General features: G+C 48.4%; 1 long non-coding RNA gene across 1 annotated transcript; it reads right to left on the bottom strand.

Moving 5' to 3' along the window:
• Positions 1–10,584: 10,584 nt before the first annotated feature.
• LOC144111239 (uncharacterized) lies at positions 10,585–20,881 on the bottom strand. The gene is made up of 3 exons (XR_013310008.1): positions 20,704–20,881; positions 19,377–19,403; positions 10,585–10,848 (listed from the first exon to the last, which is right to left on the bottom strand). It is a non-coding gene; the product is annotated as an uncharacterized LOC144111239 (long non-coding RNA).
• Positions 20,882–22,995: the final 2,114 nt, after the last annotated feature.

The following is a 22,995-nucleotide window of genomic DNA, read 5'->3' as shown; positions in this document are numbered from 1 at the left end:
TTTGATTTATTTATTTATTTATTTTTTTATTTATTTATTTATTTATTAGTACCTCAAAGGCCGACTAGGGGCATTACATGAGCAGTGGGCTAACATATCATTTAATTAGATCAGGGATGAATGATTTGAAGGATTCTAGCCACGACGGATAAAAGATTCAGCGGGCAGGCTGTTCCAGTCTCCTGAGGTCTGGGCGAAGAATGATTTAAGATGCGCAGAAGTGGATGCCCGAGGTGTATGAACAGCTCTCGGATGACTGTGGCGAAGTTGAAGGCGGTGTGCTGGGGTGATAACGGAGTGACTCAGAGGGAGATGATAAAAACCTGTGGAAAAGGCTGTGTCTGGCTATTTTCCGACGGGATTCAAGGCTGGGGAGGTTATCTTTTTTTTTCAATGCTGTTAAGCTCGTACGATATGAATAATCAGAATATACGAATCTTATCGCGTGGCACTGGACATACTCAAAGGTTTTAGAAAGGTTAATTTGTGGGGGGTCTCAGATTGAGCATGAATACTCAAGTTTAGGATGACCAAGAGTTAATTAGGCTAAAAGTTTTGCTGCTGCAAGTGCCAAACGCAAGTTCCGCTTTAGATAACCAAGAATATGGTTAGCTTCGTAAGCTATGTTCATTATGGAGGTGGTCCAAGAGAAATCCTGTGTTGGGCTGATTCCTACATATTTATATGAAGATGCCTTGGATATCATGGAACCGCAGAGGGTGTAGTTAGGCATAGGATACGATTGACGACGATGAAATTATATTAGAGTTGTTTTATTAACGTTTGAAGACATAAGCCAGTTAGCGCACCACTTTTCCGAAATTTTTATGTCGCATTGCAGAGGGTAACTAGTTATTAGTGATACTCCGGTAAATGACGCAGTCGTCGGCGAACAAGCGAATGGTAGAATCTAGATTACTTCGGAAGTCGGTAATGTAAATTAGGACTAATTGAGGCCTTAAAACTGTGCCTTGTGGCACGCCTGAGGTGAAAGGGGACATGGAAGATGCGTGATTGTTAGCCCATACAGGTGTTGGCGGTTAATGAAAAAATTTCGGAGCCAGTCAAAAACTACTGGGTTCAGTTCTAGGCGTGAAAGTTCAAATAAGAAGCGTTGACGGGAAACTTTCTCGAAAGCTTTCTCCAAGTCTAAGAAAAGAGCGTCCACGGGTGTGTTTGCGTCCATACCAGAACTGGTGTCGTGAATAAAGAGAGCCAAGTGGGTAGAGCAGGATAGGTTTTTCAGGAGTCCGTGTTGAGGAGGGTGCAAAAAGTTGACAGTCTGAGAGAAGTTCATGATGTGTGAGTAAATTACGGGCTCCATTAATTTAGAGGGAACACTAGTCAAGGAAATGGGACGGTAGTTCTTACTAGATGATGGAGGACTTTTTTCGTGCACTGGGATGATTTTCCTCACTTTCCACTGATGAGGTACTACAGTACCGGACTCGAGTGATTGATTTAGGATATTACAAAGAAGAACGGCTACAACTTTTCTAGTATTCTTGAGAGCCTTTGCGTTAATTTCGTCCATACGAGCTGATGAAGCTAGTTTCATGGTATCAATTGACGCGATTATTCCGTTAGGGTAAACATGTATGTCCGGCTTAGGAGGATAATCAAAATAAAGGTAGTAGGGCACGTCGCGTACAGGTTCGTGAGTAAAATTGAATGAAAATGTATTATTTAATGCTTTGGCCGCGTCAGTGTGTGGAATAGGTGAACCGTGTTCGTCGCACAGCGATACTGATGGGGTTGCTTTTGGGTTTATGGCCTTACGAGATTGCCTGGGGTTATTTTGAAGCATATTAGTAGTGTGGATGAGTTTTTTTTTGCTTACATTGCATAAAAAATTAGTTCTTTCGGTAGCATATTCCCATCTGCACGCGTCATTAGAAGGCTTTGCACATCGGAATAGCATTTTCCTTTTGCTAAGCAGCCCTTTTAACGTTCCGTTGAACCATGGCGATGATGACCGTGTGGTGACTGTTTTAGTGGGGATGTAGGTGTGGATGAGCTCGCCCATTTTGTCAGTGAGCAGAGACCTGTTAGTTTCGACTGAGCGATTTGAAAAGTTTGTAAGGAAAGAGCTACAGAATTCCGTGAGGTTGCTATTCATGGTATCGTAGTCAGCTTTGTCGTAGAACGTTAATGTTTCCGTTAATTTTTCGGGGCGTAATTGGGGACTGGGGTATAGGTGCCGTAGATTAGATCACTCAAGCCTGATAGGTGCGTAAGCGATGAGATGCTGTCAGGATGAGTAACGAGCACGAGGTCGAGAACGCTAGAAGAATGAGTATCTTGCCTTGTCGTGTTGCTGACGAGCTGAGATAGACCAAATGTGAGGCATGTGTTCAAAAAATCCCTCCCGATAGTATTTATTTATTTATTTATTTATTTCAATACCCTAAATGCCCAATGCGGGCATTAAATAGGGGGGGGGGAGATTCATCAAAGAAAACTTGACAGATATACAACACAGCATATAAACGGCTGAAGACAGAAATAAACAAGTCAAGAAGCCAGGTACAAGTTAATAGGATGGGGGAGGGGGAATGGCCAGGAGCAGGTACTGAAAAAATGCACGTGTAGCAAATTCCACAAAACAAAACAAACATCGCACCTTCATAAGTTACAAAAATGGCATCTAACATTTCATGCAACGTTACGGCCGACACGCACACACAGAAGCAAACGAAAAAAAAAAACGCACATCATTCTACATTGGAGTTTTCTAAGTTTGATCAATGAGCTGTTCGAAATGGTGATGTTCCAGCGATAGCCGCAATGCTAGAAGGAAGCGAATACCACTCTTCAATAGCTAGTACCAAATGTGAGCATTTGTGTCCTTCTATCCCGGCGAAAATAATTGTAGTCTTCTTCATATGATCTACACGAGCCGATGTGTGCGGTGCCGGGAGAAGATGTGAACTTGGAAATGGTGTGTTGCTGTGGTAGAGAGTATGGAAAAAAGATAAACGGCTGAATTTTCTGCGCATGACCAGAGGCGGGAGATGGAGCGATATTTTCAATGCTGTTACACTTTGATACCGAGAGTAACGGGAAAGGATGAATCGAGCAGCCTTGTTTTGCACAGATTCCAACATGTTAATAAGATAGCTATAATGAGGGTTCCAGATGACTGACGCGTATTCTATTGCAGGCCTGATTAGCATGTTGAATGCGTGTAGTTTTGTGTCCTGGTTGGCTTGGTGTAGTCGGAGTTTAAGAAGACCAAGTTTCTTTAAGGCTTTAGTAGTGATCAGTTCAATATGAGAGCTCCGGGATAAATTAGAGCTAAAATTAACACCGAGGTATTTTACCGACGCTGCAGTTTCAATGATGGTATTATTAACTGTGTAGGCATTAGGACTCGTGTTGGCAGCGGAAGTAAACTTGAGATGTTTAGTTTTATCTGCGTTAATCACCATTTGCCACCTGCTGCACCAATGAGTTAGCTCATCAAGATCAGTCTAGAGAGCAATGATGTCGCAAGGGCTCGATATTACTCGGTAAATTACACAGTCGTCTGCAAATAATCGTATTGTTGATGTTGTGTTCGACGTGATGTCATTAATATATATTGTTACAAGTGGACGAATCATGAACGAAGACGTGGCGGTGCGCGGAACGACGACGACGTTGACAGTTGGTAGCTGGGCGCTCGGTTCTGAGCTGAGTGCTGGCCTTCTCAGAGCAGCCGCCATATAGACTTACCGCCGTAACATCCCCGTAACATCTTTTGGTGGAGGTGCGGGTTCGAGCCGACATGCCGACGACCCGACGAGCCGACGAGACGACGGGCCGAACCGGCGAGATGACTACCGACCCGGCCCCTCCGTCTGCGCCTGCCACGCCAACTGTCGTCGTAGCCCACCCTCGCGACCCGGGCACATCCTGCGGTACAGATGGCGTGGACGTCGAGGACTGGCTCGCGCTTTATGAGCGTGTTAGCCAGCACAACAGGTGGGACGCCACGCTGATGCTGGCCAATGTAATATTTTATCTCGCCGGCACCGCACGCGTCTGGTTCGAAACCCACGAAGAAGAGATTGCCACGTGGGATGCCTGCAAGCAAAAGCTCCGCGACCCGTTTGGAAAACCAGTTGGCCGTCAGCTTGCTGCCAAAAAAGAACTTGCAGCTCGCGCCCAAACGGCCACTGAGTCATATATTACATACATTCAGGACGTCTTGGCACTGTGCCGAAAGGTCGATCCCAACATGACCGAAGACGATAAAGTAGGCCACATTCTTAAAGGCATTGCCGACGATGCCTTCCACCTTCTTCTATGCCGGGACTGCTCTACGGTTGACTCCCTTCTGCAGGTGTGTCGACGCTTCGAGCAGGCCAAGCACCGGCGCATTGCACACCGCTTCGACCGCCTGCCTAACACAGCTGCCAGTTCCACGTGCGAGGATCTGCCGACACTAAGGCAGCCTTCCAACCCCGACAACGTGACTCACATCGTGCGCCGTGAACTGGAGGCGCTGGCTCCTGTTACGCCCAACGCGCCCTTGTCGGACAACACCCTGGCCACAATATCCCTTATTCAAGCTGTCGTCCGCCAGGAGGTCGCCAACTTGGGCATGCCCTCCAGCCATCGTCCCGTCGAACCTCGGAGTGCGAGCCCCATCTCTCCCGTGGTCGCTACTGCTACGGCCCGCAACACCTTCGTCCCACGTTACACAAGGTATCGCAATCCGGATGAGTGGCGTACCCCTGACGACCGGCCGATCTGCTTTACGTGCTCGCGCATAGGTCACATCTCCCGCCACTGCCGCAGCCGTTGGTCCGCACCTCCCCGACCTTTGCCCTACGTCGACCGCCGTTATGACTATGGACCCCGTCGCTTCACGCCTCGGAATGACCCACCCAGCGCCGAGTCCACACCGCCTCCTCGTAGAACCAGCCGCTCTCCCTCCCCAACAGCCCACCGTTCCCGCTCACCTCTTCCGCACCGCAGTTACTCACCGTCCTCTGCAGGCCGCTTCGCGGGAAACTAGCCAGTGCAGCTCCCGGAGGTGATGCTGCATTGGTGCCCCGACCTGAAAATCCTCTACTGACCCAGCTTTCGCCCTGTAATCTGCTCGACGTTTTTGTGGACGGTGTTCCTGTTTCTGCCCTCATTGACACTGGTGCCCAAGTCTCGGTTCTTAGCTCATCCTTTTGCCGTCGCCTCAAAAAAGTTCAGACCCCTGCCGCTTCGCCCACCGTTCGCGTTGCCGATGGCAGCACTGCTGCCGTCACTGGCCTGTGCACTGCCCGCGTCACTCTTGCCGATCGTCACATCCCAGTTTTGTTCACCGTCCTCGAACACTGCCCTCACAATGTGAGCCTTGGTCTAGACTTTCTAACCGCTCATTCTGCCCTTATCGACTGCTCCAGCGGCCTTCTACGATTGGACCTGCCTCTCAGCTCAGCCGACACACCCTCAAGCTGCACGCCCCGCCTTCGCTCCACCGAGTACGCTCGCCTGCCCACCCGACTCTGCCGTTTATCTGCCTATGTCCCCATTTCCTGCGGTTCCTGATGGGGATTATCTTGCCTGTCCACTCGCCGATGTCGTTCTCTCCCGCAATGTTGTTCTTCCGCACCTCATCGGGACCGTCACCAAGAATAGCACCTCCATTCCTGTCCTCAACTTCAGCTTGTCACCACAAGTTCTTCCTGCAGGCATATCGCTTGCTACTTTGTCTTCTCTCACCGACTGTACCGTCACTGCTCTCTCACCTGGACCGCCTTCTACTGTCTCTCAAGCGGCCGACCTCCCGGCCAACGTTCCGCAATCCATTTCTGCGATGATTGCTTCTGACCTGAGCCCCGAGCATGCACAGGATCTTCACAACCTTTTGGTGTCCTACTCCGACATTTTTGACTTCGCTTCTGCTCCTCTGGGTCAAACGTCGGTAGTGACTCACCGCATTGACACCGGCGATGCCAGACCTGTACACCGGAGGCCTTAATGTGTGTCGCTACCAGAGCGCCAGATCATCCAGCGGGAGGTGGACAAGGTGTTGGCCAACGATATCATCGAGCCTTCAAACAGCCCTTGGGCATCTCCTGTCGTGCTCGTGAAAAAGAAAGACCAAACTTGGCGGTTTTGCGTCGACTATCGTCATCTCAACAAGGTCACGAAGAAAGACGTCTATCCCCTTCCGCGCATAGATGATGCCCTGGACTGTTTACATGGCGCCCGCTACTTTTCTTCCATCGACCTTCGTAGCGGGTATTGGCAAATCTCTGTTGACGCAAGAGACCGCGAGAAAACAGCTTTCGTCACCCCTGATGGCCTTTACCATTTTAAGGTCATGCCCTTCGGCCTTTGTAACGCCCCTGCCACATTTGAACGGATGATGGACTCGTTACTCCGGGGCTTCAAGTGGACGACCTGCCTTTGTTACTTAGATGATGTAATTGTTTTCTCGCCCTCTTTTGAAACCCACCTGCTTCGCCTTTCGTCCATCTTGGCACTTTTCCGCCGCGCCGGTCTTCAACTCAACTAAAAAAATGTACTTTCGGCCGCCGCGAACTCAAAGTCCTCGGCCATTTGGTGAATGCGAGTGGCATACAACCTGACCCTGATAAAGTTCGTGCCGTCAGTGCTTTTCCCTGTCCCCGCTCGCCCAGTGATGTCCGCAGCTTCATCTGTCTCTGTTCCTACTTTCGCCGGTTCGTCCCGAACTTCGCAGCCGTCGCTCGCCCTCTCACCAATCTGTTGCAGAAAGGCGTTCCTTTTTCCTGGGGCCCAGAGCAGGCTACTGCATTCTCCAGCCTTATCGCCGTCCTCACCAACCCTCCTGTATTGGCCCATTTCAACCCGTCTGCCCCGACTGAACTTCGCACCGATGCCAGTGGTCACGGAATTGGCGCCATCCTTGCTCAGCGACAACGCGGCCAGCACTGCGTGATTGCGTACGTCAGCCGTCTTCTTTCTTCCGCCGAGAAGAATTACTCCATCACAAAACGCGAGTGCCTGGCTCTTGTTTGGGCCATTGGAAAATTCCGCACATACTTGTTCGGCCGCCCATTCACTGTTATAACCGACCACCACGCCCTGTGTTGGCTCTCATCTCTCAAGGACCCTACTGGCCGTCTTGGCCGGTGGGCATTGCGATTGCAGGAATACACCTTTTCCGTGGTTCACAAGTCCGGTAGCCTCCATCAAGATGCAGACTGCCTGTCCCGCTATCCCGTCGATCCTCCTTCTACAGACTGTGAGTCGGATGCCTGTGTCCTCTCCATCTCCGACCTCTCAACATTGCCGACGAACAGCGCTTGGACCCCACCCTCACCTCTCTCATCGACCGCCTCAGCACCGACCGCCGCGACACTTCTCTGGCCCGGTTTTTGCAGGACGGGAACACGCTGTACCGCCGCAACATGCGACCTGATGGCGCTGAGCACTTGCTCGTTGTTCCCCGCCACCTACGGTCCACTATCCTCGAACAACTGCATGACGCACCTACGGCTGGTCATCTTGGTGTCTCCCGTACGTACGATCGCGTGCGCCGGCGTTTCTTCTGGCCTGGTCTGTACCGCTCCGTCCAACGCTACGTCGCCGCTTGCGACGTCTGTCAGCGCCGAAAGAAGCCCGCTGTCCTGCCGTCTGGACACCTGCAGCCGATCCCCATCCCGACCGACCCGTTTTCTCGTGTTGGGCTAGATTTACTTGGGCCCTTCCCGGAGTCCGCCACGGGGAACAAGTATATTGCCGTCGCCACCGATTATGCCACGCGGTACGTGATCACTCGTGCCATTCCAACCAGCTGCGCCACTGACGTCGCTGACTTCCTTCTGCACGACGTCATATTACACCATGGCTCTCCCCGTCAACTCCTTACCGACCGTGGCCGCTGCTTCCTTTCCCGAGTTGTTGACGAAATCCTTCGTTCGTGCTCCGTTCGTCACAAGTTCACCACTGCTTATCATCCTCAGACGAACGGCCTTACGGAGCGTCTCAACCGCACGCTGACATGCTCGCCATGTACGTATCCGACGACCACCGGGACTGGGACATAAGCTTGCCTTTTGTCACCTTCGCCTACAACTCTTCGCGCCATGATACCGCTGGTTACTCGCCCTTCTATCTTCTCTTTGGACGAGACCCCTTACTGCCCTTCGACACTCTGCTGCCCACAGCTGGCCCTGTCACTACATATGCGCGTGACGCTATCGCCCGAGCAGACGCCGCCCGCCAGGTTGCTCGACACAAGCTCTCCGCCTCCCAAGAGGCTCAAAAACACCGCTACGATGGCCTGCACCGTGATGTGCGATACCCTGCCGGATCTCTCGTCCTGCTGTGGCTCCCATCCCGTCGTGTGGGGTTATGTGAAAAACTTCTGCCGCGCTACACAGGTCCTTATCGTGTATTACGGGCAGTGACCGACGTAACGTATGAAATCACGCCGTTGCACCCAAAGTCGACGTCCGCTCCACTGAAGTCCGAAGTCGTTCATGTAGCTCGCCTCAAGCCCTATCACCCACCATCGACATCGCACGCCTAACACGCACCGGGACGTTGCCTTCAGCCGAAGGGGGATAGTGTTACAAGTGGACGAATCATGAACGAAGAAGTGGCGGTGCGCGGAACGACGACGACGTTGACAGTTGGTAGCTGGGCGCTCGGTTCTGAGCTGAGTGCTGGCCTTCTCAGAGCAGCCGCCATATAGACTTACCGCCGTAACATCCCCGTAACAATATGAAGAAAAGCAGTGGAACCAACACCAAACCCTGGGGTACTCCTGAAGCAGCACCTGTACGTCTTGATGAGAAGCTCCCTAACTTAACTGACTGGAAGCGGTTTGTTAGAAATGCGTTGATCCACTGCGTAGTACGTTGATCCAGCTGCAGCTTGCGTATCTTTATCATCAGGCGGTTATGAGGCACGCGATCAAAGGCTTTAGAGGAATCAATAAAGATGGAGTCAATGTGGAGGGAAGAGTCGATTGCTTGATGAAGGTCCGTTATTAACTGAAATAACTGTGTCTGACACGATAAATGTTTGCGGAAGCCATGTTGGTTGTTATGAAGCAAGTTGTTCTGGTTAAGATGAGTCATAATGTTAGTGGATATTATGTATTCGAGTACCTTGCAACATATCGAGGTTAGAGAAATTGGCCTGTAATTGGTAGGAACGGATCTGTCTCCAGATTTAAATGCCGGGATGACATAAGCGGACCTCCACTCTTCTGGCACAAATGTCGTATCGAGTGACTGTTGGAAAATAAGAGATAGCAGTAAAGCTGTGTGCTTGCAGGTAATTTTTAACAGTTTCGCGTTGATACCATCGGGTCCTGGGCCAGTGTGGTGAGGTAGGCGTTCAATTGCAACGAGCCACGCCAAGCGCAGATATGTGAATGGGTGAAAAGGGAATCTGAATATCGGCCTCAGGAAGCAGCAGTGGGTTGTAAATGGGCAATTCGTTCGTAAAAACTTGTGAGAAGTGGCTATTGAATTGTTCTGCACACTGTTCCATAGGTAGGGTGCTGCCGTTTACGCCCAAAAGACCGCCGCGGCTGGGATCGAACCCACGTCTTTCGGGTCGCCAGCCGAGCACCATAAGCACTGAGCCACCACGGCGGGCGTGTGATTGTATCGCGACTCTCGCCCAGAACTCTAATCTCATTCAGCCGTGGCCGACAGTCACTGCAGGACAGACAATACTTAGCCAAAGTAGATCCCTCCCCGTTGTTAGCGATAATCCATGTTCCCGTCCACAATCGTTCAAGCAGCGTCCAGTCTGGCCTACGTACGTTTTTCCACAAGTCAGTGGTATTTCGTAGACAACTCCGACGGCGCATCCTGCAAAGGGCCTAGCGCGCTTCTTGTCCCAATAACTTTTCTTTGTTACTTGATTGGTGATGCGGGGGCACAGCTTTAAAAAAACTGATCTTTTTTCTTAATTTGACAGACGCCGTAATCACTGGCCGTTTCAATTATCAGCTTTCCTACCACTTGCACGTCAAAACGCTGATGTTCTTATAAGAAAGGCGACTACTTCAGCACTCTGCCTGCAACTGGCAGCACAAATCACTAACTCGCAACGGGCACCTGCAATACTGTGTCACAATTTATCGACGCTCAACGAACCAACCTAATACGTCGACTAACCCGCACACAAACGGACCCGAGCACCCACGCTTAGCCGAGGATGGCTCAGCCGTGTTGGGGGAAAAGAGGATCGGCAGACGCAACACATCAATTTATCCCCAGCTTCCTGTGGACGGCACCTACGGCCTGATCCAACCGGGTCGATATCGGCAGTCACCTTTTCCTGACGTCCCCTGCATCTTTCAGTTTCCTGTCTCTTACAACTCTCCTGGCTCGTTCTCCCTTCTTGGTTTTTCCTTTTTCATGGCGACTAGGGTTAACCTTGCGTGGCGCACTGTCCTGCGCTTTGTAATATTTGGCTATAGTAAGTGTAGAATTGGCGTGGGCAGGGCCACTTGCCACATCGCGCTAAACAGGCACGGAGGCAGGGAGACAAACAGGACGGGCGGCAATTTACAACTGAACCTTTATTGCATGATACCAGGCAATATAAGCACTTTAACAGTGAAGACGAGATAGAAAACCGCTGAAATATGGGAAGCAATCAAACAACGTTATCTTCCAACAACGTTTACGGATTAGCATTTACGGATTATGTGGCAAGTGAGCCGTCACCAACTCCCTTAGGCTTCCGTTGTGGGCCGGGCTTTCTGCCAAGTTCCTGCGCCGTCCGCTTGTTGGGGTCCATGGTGGGCGGTAGGCACCGTGGCCGAACAACGTATCCATTTTGTCGTTTCCAATTCCTCAAAAACTCATGACACCGACAAAATGAGGTGGACCTGTCACAGTAGATTTCCTGCAAAGAACAAAAATACTTTATCTAAATATCATGTGATACGTTCCAAAGCTTAAGAAAAACCAGCCCGAATATTGTCCCCTTTCCTAGTATCAAAATGTCTAATAAATGCCTTAGGCTTAAGGCACAAAGTAAGCAAAATAGCCAATGCAGACCTGCTACTAAAACTTCTAATGAACCTCGGTAAGGAAAGCTTTTGAACATTAACCCGCTTCTAATGAGGCAGTACACGCAACACAGAGCCCCCCCCCCCCCCCCCCCCCCCCCCGGCTGCAGCTGCGGCGCAGCGTCTCGGGTCACGTTCGGGTCATAGGGCCAGGTCGTGGCAGCGTCGTCATGTTTTGTGACCAAGTCGGGGGACGGGGCTGGGGGGAGCGGCGAGGTCGGTTCGGTCTTGGCAGGATGGGGCACGGCCAGGCGGTGCGGATCAGGAACTCACGGCCGACGACCACGGCTGACGGAGGACGCCGAGGCTGCAGCACCAGGATGGGGACGAAACCCCGCACCTCCACCAAATGTTACGTGGCGACCAGCCGAAGAATGAGGCGAGATGAACGATGGCAGTGAGATGATTTTTAATGGCGGCTGGCCTAACGCGAGCGCTCCGTCCCGCGCCACTGCCAGCTTCGTCGTCATCGCCGTCTTATCGACTTGCACCCCGGCAAACGTTCCGCATTTTTTTTTGTACGACTTGCTAAGAACTATCTCTTTATTATTTGTTATTCTATTTTACCCCGTTTTTCTTCATCCACTTTCTTCAAAATACGCAATTTCGTAATAAGTGTTCGGGTGATAGTTTCAGCTGCTTTCGAAAAAAAGTACTTTCAGCCAGTTTCTGATAGCAACCTCATTACACAAATTCACGAAATTGTTTCTTTCAAATCAATCGGTGATGTTGTAATAAGGATGGCTTTGTAAGCTTTTTATTCAACTTACATAATTAACAAATGCACCCTACTGAAACCTAGTAGTAATCCGTTCCTGGTTCGTTATTCTATATAGTCCTCGAAATATCTACCAGTCGTAGACCTCATCCCTTGAAGCTGCCCTTCCTCTATCATCATTATAGTAACAATGCTCCCACTAAACGAATTTGGTGACAAGCAACATTTCTTGAACTGCAGGCCAGTTTTATTATCATCGTAGCCTTACACGATCTTAAAGCACGTCAATCACATAAAATTTCGTCTAGAATGAAATACTCTACTTTCTAAAATATGACGCGGCTTTGGATTTGGCACGGTAGCCCCATTAGGTGAGTGCAGGATTGGTGTATTTTAAGTTTTTTTGGAAGCTCTTTACACCGCACTCCATTTTAAACTTCACTGCAAATTTAAACCTATGCTAAATGACCTTAACCAGGTTAAGAGGACTCCTGCTTGCTTTTACTCTTATTGTTCCCAGTGAGTCTCTTAGAAGAGGGCTGGCCCTGCAGCTTATGATTTCAGCTCGGTCCTCGGGCCGCAGCTTTCTTATTTATTACATATGACGTCACCCATTACATGGCTAACATGCGACTGCAGATGATTAACCGCGTAAATGATCCCTGTCACCTTCGGGATTCGTTTACTACCGTCTGCGGTGCATCCCACACCAGTCAAATAAACATTAGTTTCGAATAACAGTTCGACATGTCATCTGAAAAGAGATAGTTTTTCTGCCTTTTCACTTATTCATCCAGTGGCAGTCTGGTAGAAAGTTTCTGGCGACATCTTCAACTTTTCTCATCTGACAGTTTCGTACGCCTTCGTGTTTTTTTACAAAGTGGCTCAGGCTACTGCTTCTATACTTCGACTAAGCCAACCTCCATTAGGGTTCCATGCCATCCCAAAGATTGTTTGATCTATCTACCCTGGCTCCCCCTTAACATCCACCTGTCAAAAAAACTTAAAAACCAATCTGAGCAATGCAGATTATAAATCATCAGTGAGGCAACACAGCTAGTTTAACCACACGCTGACGCAGGACTCGAGAAAATCAAAGAATACGTATAGCAAGAATATCTACAGCACAGACAGAAAATGAGACAGCTAGCTACCATGCAGGCCAAATTCCAACAACAAATAGCTGTAACAGTGACAAGCCGCACTAACTCATTCGCCATCTGACCTGCCGTCGTAATTTCAGATACTCTCGGAGAAGCCCAGAGGGGTTGCTCATACCTCCCAGTAGCACGCCCGGACCTCAACAACACAGACAATGGGTCGGGCTAAGAACGCAAAAGAAGACGCCAACCATCACAATATTGCAGTGGAACTGTCATAGCTATGACACAAACGAGCACCCCTCCAAGCATTCATGCAGAACTACATCACCCTACCAGACATTAATGCCCTACAGGTACTGCGACTACAGCCACAGCTACAGCCACACAATCGACACGCACGGAAATCCTGGTGAAATATGCCCTTACAACTGTCGAACATATGCTCGGGGATCAAACAATAAAACGCACATCCATAGAGATGCTCGCTCCAGCACCATACATCCAGCTTCTTTTCTTCATCGCTTATACCTCCCCCCCCCTCCCCCGAGCTGCCGGCCAGGGGCTCCAACAGGTACTCGCAGATTTCAAACGCACAGCGTGGAGCGCACATAGTACTCGGGGGAGACTTCAGTGCAGGACAGACAGCATGGGGGTGTCCTCCAAAACACGCCCAAAGGAACTCGGTTACGTGGTGCATGCATGAAACATTCTCTCACACTCCTGACTGACCCCCATACGCCTGCGCTGATGGGGAATAGCGTGATAAGAGACGCCATACCGGATCTCACATTTACCGGCACTCTCAATATCATCTCCCAAGAGGTTCTACCAGACATTCTGGGCAGTGATCACCACATAACACAAGCGCAAATACAACTTAACACAAAACTCTACGAACCGGTAGCTTGGAGGTTAAATCGTTGCCTTGACGGATCAGAGATAAGTTCTGCCGTCAAGCAACCTTAAGTATGTCTCGTGCAGTAGTAGCCCACTTGTGGCTTTTTTTTCTCAAGGTGGTGTGAAAATCCCATTTCCAAGCATTTCACCCCAAAGAAGCCGAGCGCCAGGCAAAGGATGCTTGTACCCATTGTATCACCGGTGAGTACCCGCCGGCACTGGGTATCGAACCCCGCACAAAACACCTCATCAACGGGGAAGCATTCCGAGAACACCTAGGCCAGAACGCATCGAGCCCAGAAGACTGCCCTCGGGACGCGTGGATTAACCAAATTCAAGACGAACTACAACACCACACCAAACGTATACAAACTACAGAAATTGCCATTCATCTCCTACACATATTCGAAGCCAGAAGGAATTTGATGAAACGACGAAAGCGTCAACGGCACAATAAAAAGCTGCAGAAGCGCATAGAACAGGTTACAACATAAGCAGCTGAATACGCAGGAACGTTAACCAATTCCAACGGGAGAGGACTTTGTGGCCCACTACAAAGCACGTTGAGCACCAAACATGGAACATCCTCCGCACTCTCGTCGACTCCCAACCACCAAACGACAAACGGCTGACCGCACGCAGAAACTAATACACACCGCCTCCAAGCAAGGAGTGGATAGGTTGCAATACCTACAACAGAAATACGTAGCACCTCCCCTCCAAGCTACGACAACACCGGGATGTCCACCACCAAACCCCCCACACCCTGACGAAGATATCACCGTAGCCGTGGCAAAGACTGCCATGGCCTGCATTACCCGCAACACAACCCCCTGACCTGACAAAATCTCCTATCAGCTTGTTCCAACATGGATTACACCTCTATGAAACAGCTCATGCGGTAATACAACTAACACTAGAAGGCAGGCACCATACCACAACAGGGGAAACACGTTGTACCAAAAACCTGCGAAAGCGATGTCACTAGGCAACCTCCGTCGTATGTCCCCAACTAGCTTCATAGATAAATATAATCGACCATATCGTGCTACAAGGCCCTCGGTTCTGGCAGCCTTGATGCCATAGGAAACACAAGAGGGTACTTAGATAGCTTCCGTCCTTGCCTTTCAATGACGTTCCACGCCACACCAGCGGTAATACAGAATGTACTACATCCTCCGCTTATGGACGAGGGTGGCGCTGGTGAACACTTTGAAGGTTAGATCGCACGTAAACAGAAATACCCCCGAAAGCAGACATTTGACAGCCGTCACTGTAGCTTATTCGGTAGAACAACAAACGCGCAATTCGGAGTTCGTGGCTTCGGACAAAAATTTATAGAGTAGTCAACGTAATCAGAACGTTAATAAGAAAGTGACGCACAGCGATGTGTCATCCCGTCAGTAACACAAGAGTAAGTAAGAAAGCCTTAGAAGCAATGCAAAGGGGGAAAGCAGCTGATGAGGATCAGGTAACAGCAGATGTGATGAAGAATAGAGGGAAGATTGTGTCAGAAAAACTAGCCACCCTTTATACGCAATGCCTTATGACCTCGACCGTACCAGAAGCTTAGAAGAACGCAAACATTCTCTTAAGTCCTCCTAAAAAAGGAGACGCTAAGAACTAGAAAAATTCCAGACCGATCAGATTACTGTCCCTTGCCTACAAGGTATTTAAGAAGGTAATCGCTAATATAGTCAGGGCAACTTTAGATTTTAACCAACCAAATGGTCACAGGCTTTCGTAAAGGATATTCCAGAATTGATCATATTCCCACTATCAATCAGATGATAGAGAAGTGTACAGAATATAACAAACCGCTATATATAGCTTTCACTCATTACGAGAAAGCATTCGACTCAGGGGGATACCTCGGCAAGCATACAGGCATTGCGTAATAATGGTGTAGGAAAGCCCTATGTCAAAATACTGGAAGTTATATATAGCAGCTGCACAGCTGCCATAGTCCTCCATAAGGTCAGCAATAAAGTTCCAATAAGGAAGGGCGTCAGACAAGGAGACACGATCTCGCCAATGCTATTCACCGCCTGTTTACAGGAGGTATTCCGAGGACTGAATTGGGAACAGTGCGGATAAGAGTTAATGGAGAATACTTAAATAATCAGCGATTCACTGATGACATTGCTTTGCTGAGTTACCCAGGAGGTGAACTGCAAGTCATAATCGATGAGTTAGAGCAGTACGGTATCACCGCTGCTATTCAACTTCGCCATCACTCCGCTGGCTGATCGACCTACATGCAAATAATCCTAATCTCCACCACACAATATATGCCGATGACATTAGACTGATCTATCACTGGAGCATCAGGTCATGTACAGGCCACCTTACAAAGAGCAACCAACACCGTACAAAGCACACAATCTCTCGCTCTTAGCCGCTCGCCAACTAAATCCGAACTGCTTATCATTAAACCGCGCATTCACGCAACTGTCATTTAAATAAGCCTTCGCAACACAGCCATACTAAGAGAAAAAAAAACTACGATTATTTGGCCTACACACCCAGGAAGACACCAGGACGACGAACACCATACATCTCCCACAGACTCAAATAAGCCAAATAGCACATCTCGTCAGACGCGTATCCAAGCAAAATAACAGGCTCAATGAAAACGACCGATTGCGCATCGTTGTTGCTCTAATGACCAGTGGCTTGTCATACCGCCTACGATATCACAACCTCACTAATGCGCAAGTGACTAAGCACACCGAACAGCTGTCAAGGCAGCGCCACACCTACCTCGAAACGCTAACACCACCTAACTGCCACAGCTGGGGTAACAACTTGCGGAAATCAGGACACTGAGCTATAACCCGCGATGTACCGCCGCGCCCAGGCTAACAACCCTCACTGCCCATGTACAAAGCAACCTACAGCTCAAACTACTGCTTCGTAACATACACCCAAACCACCACAAAGGTGGCAGGAATGCATGCGCATCCAACCTCACAAAACTATACAACGCCAGGGAAGAGGTCCCATATATCGAGGCAACACCACACTTACAACTCCTAGGCATCCACACAGCCTCTTTCCTGGATATAGGAGCAGCAACCCTCGTAACCACGAACACCAGAGAGGCAGAATGCCTGGCCATAAGTTTGTCTATAGCAAACATCTGCACTCTGCTCACAGGTCACACGATCCTCTCTCTATCTGTACATATTCTTCAGTAAAGGCATCGCTCATTCGTCTTCAGCCCACACATTGTCTACGCTACCAGCCTTGCTGCAACACATCACCATTACATGGGGCCATGAGCATCCCCGGAAACGAGCTTGTTGAAGCGTCTGCATGCCCACGAACTTTGCGTCAGGCGCCGGCAGATAGCCTCCCCAAGCCACAAACATAATGGTGCAGGGGCTTAAGAGAAGAAGTTCAGTCGAGATTAGGAGTAAATCATGTAGCTGTAGGAAGATTAGCACCAGATGCCCACGGCAAGACCACGAACGAGGCAGTACAGGGGATATGGACTTGAATCGTTCGAAGCACGGGAAGCTCAGAGTAAAATACTATATGAAGAACGCCTGAGAAAATTGGACGAAAACAGGTCGGCAGCTAAGGCATTTAAATTTTTTCCAGAAAGGGCGTCGACTCAAAATGGTGGAAAATATCTAGGAAACTGAATAATAAGTATGTCTAAATTTTTTCCAGAAAGGGCGTCGACTCAAAATGATGGAAAATAACTAGGAAACTGAATAATAAGTATGTCGAACACGAGGACTGAGAAAGAAAGAGCATTAAACGACAGGTAAAAGCACGGAAGGTAAAATTGGATTAATTCAATGAAAAAGAAGCATAGTGTAGAACTATATCGATACTAGAAAAGGGATATTAGAAAGGAAGCCTTCTATGATAACTCCATAGGCAGTGCCCTACTCTTTTAAGCTAGGTCAGGGGGTGAACACCTCATACTAAAATGTGATGGTACCCATCCGGATGTCGCTGCAGGCACAGTCACTCTTCCTGAGGCCCTAGGGTTTAGAGAGAGATAACAAGGGTGATGTAAATAAATCTGCAGTGGAAGTTAGCAAACAGGGAATGGAGTCAGTGAGTAAAGACTTTATTGTCCAACAAAAAAGACGACCTCATCCTACCCTGCGGCTCTCCTTTTCAGTCGAGAGATGAGGGCCAGGAGGGATTGTGGTGGACAGGGTCGCTGCGTTAGATGCTGGCCATGATTTCTTGAATTTAGGCAGCCTCTTCAGCCTGTCGTACGGCAAGGAGCTGGTGCTCAGGTTGCGTACTACGCAGCAAGGTCTCCCAGGCGTCTTTCCTATCTGTTTTATTTGCCCTGCCTGGGGATTGTGCGTACACTCCGAAATAATACGGTCGAGGGTCCCTCTCGCTCCAAATTTCTTACATTTGTCGTCCTAGATTTCCGGGATAATATGTTTAAAATATTATGCATTCATTGATTAGACTGATTAGTCTAGCGTCCATCGCATGGCATGATATCATGCAAGAATAAACTTATTGTTGGCCAGCCAAAGAGATATCTTCATTTCAAATTTGCTTTCTCTCCAGATTTGTTGACGATATTGTCCTTTCCTCCACCGACCATCAGTTCATCGTCGCCTATCATTCCCAAACGAAGTTATCGAACATCTCAGCCAAACTATGACATATGCTCTCAATGTATGCTTCGTCGGGTTATCGGGAATGGAAGATGCCTGGTGTAAAGCAGAAGTTTTAGCAAGTTGCTGGATATTCACGATGAAACACAGCTCAAATTAAACGAGTCAGCGCTGGTGGTGTCTACTTTTTCTTGCATGTCTCGTCTAGTTTGAGTATTTGTGCAGTTTTTTTCTGTCCACTATGTTAAGTCTATCGTAAATACTCGTTCACCGACATCGCCGGCTGCTCATATTTTTGCGTTTTGTACGGCCTCGACATAACATATACTCCACTATGGTGTGCTCGCTGCTACCCAGGCTCCGCCTAATTTTCAGCATCATGCTGGCTCTCCGTCAGCCTCCGAGTCACGACAGCATCTTCTCCATCGGCCGCTGCTAACCAAATCCGCGAGCTCCTCCTTGGGCATGCGCATTCCGTCCATTGCGTGTCAATATCTCGCTTTTTACCAATCGTTGTCTTGCCGGCGTTTTCCGAAGAAATTAAGCAAGATGATAAAGCAACAACACTGGCGCCACTTCAACCATTCGGAGTGAGGACGCAAGGATCATCGCACGCAGGCGGTGCCTCGGGCCCCCTAAAACCTGAACACCGTGACTCAAGCATGCAGTCTAAACCGCTGATTAAGTTGTGTCTAATTCGGACGCGAGCATTCCAAACGCGCTCATAAAAAGGGCGTCTTCGGAAAGAGCGCGACCCAGCGACTCGAAAGGCCATGAATTCGACGCCCCATGCACCACAGAGCGCTGGTACGCGCGACGCACACGTTTTGTCCATGCAGACGGACCTCAGTACGCACCCCACGCTGCCGTTACTGTTACTACCTCAATGGCTTGAACAGCCATCAGCAAGAAACACTTTTAGCGTGAGAGCGTTGGCTACTAAGGCTATCCTAACTTAGCTGGTATAGAGTGAGCAGCAGTGGCCATGGCTCAGGACTCTACGGCTATACAGCCGTGGGTGCCTTCAAGGGCACAATACTTACTAGCCGACATGTCTGCCCCTACTGCGTCTGAAAACAAAGCCAAAAGGTAACATAGAGAAGATAAAATAAAATTAGTACTAAGTACCACCACTGACGCGTCGTGTGGCTAAGATTTGTTTTTCTAAGCCGCTTTATGGAGAACATCACCGTTAGATTAATGGCTCTCATATCTAAAAAAACTGTTTTGAGTTTAAAGTATATAGTAAGAATAGACACCGCCGACAGCTGTTAGATACAGACGCAATTGGCCGCAATAATGAACGACTTGTGCGCAGCTAATTTATTTAATTTCAGCACTCGTGACAGCTGAGGGAACAAAAAGAAAACAGCAAAGAAACCCGAACAATATATAACAAATCCGTCCTGTGTTGGGCGTGTAAAGCAACCAGGATCGAAAGTGGTGAGGCTTGACCCAACTGGAGGGTCGCTTCCAAGTAAACCGCCTGCTGACACCTTTCTCGCTAATATCACGCCGACTGTCACGATATATTGTGTGAAACATTCCATGAAACATATCAGACGGTGTGGAAGGCGCGCGAACTAGGAAGATGGGGAAACTCTCCTATCGCAACTCGAACATTAATGGACACACGTTTTTTTTTTCCGACACCCACAGGGCTATATGAAGGATCCGTCCACCCGTTAGTCTGCATTCAATGGTATTAGTAACGCAGCGTTTGCGACCTATGAAGGCGCAGATCTGAGAGCCCTTCTTTATTACCATTATTCGAGATATACTAGCAGGCTATAGTTGAGTACTGTCCTTAAAGATCTTCAAGGCCTTCCACATCTCTCCCTCAAGAGAACAGCAGCAGCCATGCTGTTCCAATCACGCCCTATTTCATCCCGACTTCAAGGCCCGACTCCGAAGCCTATCTCCAAATGAAGAATTCTAAACACCTACTCTAAGGCCAGAATCTAGGGGAGGTGACAAAAGGACTAATCTAAAGCCTGACCTTCAATGATAGTCTCCGACACTACCCTAAGACCGCTGTCTAGGGCCTCGTTTTAGAGCTCCGAGCCAAAGTCATAGCCTGAGGCCCACACTGACAGCAATGCCCACTCGAACCAGGCCCACATTGATTAATAAGGAGCTGTCAAGCGTCAGCAGACGTTGCCATTGTCGACAGTGTATTCGAGTGGCCAAACTTAACATTCTTCTTTAGGGCATGGAATGTGGTGCGACCTACAGCCGCCGTGGTTAATTGTGGGGACAGAAGTAAGCAACCGCTTTAAATAATACTAGTTAGAAGAAACAGTAAGTGAAAAATCAGACCCGGATTGAAATGACTTCGGGCAGCGTGTTCATGCATTTCGGGTGGCTTACCCATCGTCTCGGTTTTTGCGGTGTGAATACGTTCTCCTGTGCGAAGAAGATCTAACGAAGCCTAGGCAAACGGTGGGAGAAGTCAGGTTCAGGTTGGCGTCACTAAAAGGCTTGGATGCGGAGTCGGGAGCATAAAAAAAATCGTTCTGACGGCGGCCCAGTTCTTCTTCTTCTGTGCGTGCGCCGGAAAATATAGAGACGCGCGTGGCGCGTGCGGGCTTTGTCATTTTATGGAGCCTGATTCATAGTATTTCGTGAGTATCGAATTCAATAATTGTGATTTCATTTCCTTTCTGAATAGCTTGTAGATAACATTAAATTTATTGTTTTAAGGTCGTTTCAAGATTAGCTTTCCTCCTAGTGCCCTCTCTGCGGCATCTTCTGAAAGAGTTCTTCATTGAGATTTGACCTAAATTTTAGATATCATACTTTGGTAATGAACTTCAGCCGAATTAGTTCTTGGTCAAGTTGGTATTCTTGATTCACTCTCATAATTTTTCAGCGCTGTGTTCGTCCTTCTTCTCTTCCTTCTTCTTTTCTTTGACTGTGTTCCGTTTCGCTGAGAAACTAAGATATTGAATTTCGGTAATGCATTTGCCTAAACCAGCCCCAAAGCTAACAACAGATTGAGAACCAAAATATTTTCAAATGTCAACCAATATATTTGCTTTAAATTAATTTTTCGCTCACAACGCCTACACCGCATTTTCTGTAGAACGGGGCCTTTAACGCTGTCGCGTTAAAAATGGCCGCTTAGCTGCCTGTACGACCTTTTCAGGCGTTTGTCCAGCTTGTCAGTGTTCACATTAAAGTACTACGGTGCTTCGTCTTTTGGAATCCCAGATACAACCTATCATTGGCCGGCCTCCTTCGCGCAGAGGTAGGCGGGGAGGCAGCCGCATCTGGCTAGGAAAAATGAGGAGTGACCCTGAACCGCATTGTCAGATGAAATCAAGAGGTGAATGGAGGGAGAGGTGTAAAAATACACCAAAGAGGAACGTGGATGCGAGCATATGGTCAGTATGGTGAAAGTGTTCTGAATGGGCAGCTAGACTGAGCACTCTGCCGCGCTACTTGATCAACGTGAGGTAGCGTGGAGCACTATCGGCCTCGCATGCTCCCGCTGGGCCATGTACCAAAGGAATACAAACTGCTAGTGAAAGAGACGCTTAAGAGAAATTGACCTTTCCGCAAATTTATTACCATTCTGTAACGACTGAGGTTTCTAGCGCGGTTTGGGTTGTATACAAATAGTTGTTATACTGGCCACCTCTGGTGCTCGTGCCGCCAGTTTTGGAAAGTTGGTCGAAAAAAGCCTCATTTTGCTGAGGTGCGGCGAAACTGAGTATAGTTTTGGAAAGTCGGATGTCGAGAAGTTGTACTAAAAGCTGTGGCTACGAAATTTTCCACCGATTTTGAAAAATAGATTCAGCTTGCCTCAGCTGTAAATTCTCGACTGAAATTCTGCCCAGTAGTTTTCATCGCCTTGTTTTTCTTAAAATCTACTAAAAGCAGCGCAATTTTTGCGCAAAAGTACAATATGTTGTTCAACACAACTGATTCCTAAGTATGGGTATTGAAGAAACAATACATTACGTCTCTTTCTTGTTTCAATGAAATTGCTCCCGTCGAATTTTTCTTCAGCGATTTAAATTCAAATAGACTTGTGCTTTTGATTGTGGTACCAGCCATGAAAAAATCATTGTTTGAAATATTGGCAAAACTTTGTTGTTGGTGAGCATACAGAAATGCTGATGACATATCTGAAAACTCGTACCTCTCCTCCCGATGTTGCCACTAAGAGAGATTTCTAAAGAGAGTGTTTCTAAAGTCTCGAACACTCAAGTTTAATATCGTATTTTCTGAGCGCTGAAGAAATGCTCTCTAAGCAAGATCCAATAAGTCTCATCCCAGCTTAATTTACATATGCCACAAAAAAGTATGGTGTGAAACGTAAACTTTTATTGGTAGTTTATTACCGGAGCCGTGACCTAGCAGTTTGGGCATCCGCCCCGTCTGCAGGTGGTGCGGGATTCGATCCGCAGCGCCGCCTGGTGCCCGCCAATGATACAATGGGTACAAGCTTTCCCTGGCCTGGTGTTGAGCTTATTCAGGATGAAATATTTGGGATCCCACATGAGTAAACGAAAATATCTTGTGCCATGGCGCTCTTTGGCCCCAGATGCACTTGCAACACAAAAAATTCATCATCATCATTGATTATTCAGAAGGAATGGCATCCAAGATTTTAGTGAGGTATAAGAATGGCGAGTTGGGCAAGTTGCATGTAGT

The sequence above is a fragment of the Amblyomma americanum genome, chromosome 11 (assembly GCF_052857255.1).
Source record: "Amblyomma americanum isolate KBUSLIRL-KWMA chromosome 11, ASM5285725v1, whole genome shotgun sequence".
In the NCBI taxonomy this organism is placed as follows: Eukaryota; Metazoa; Arthropoda; class Arachnida; order Ixodida; family Ixodidae; genus Amblyomma; species Amblyomma americanum.
The sequence above is the reverse complement of the archived record's forward strand: the minus strand, read 5'-3'. Positions and strand labels throughout refer to the sequence as shown.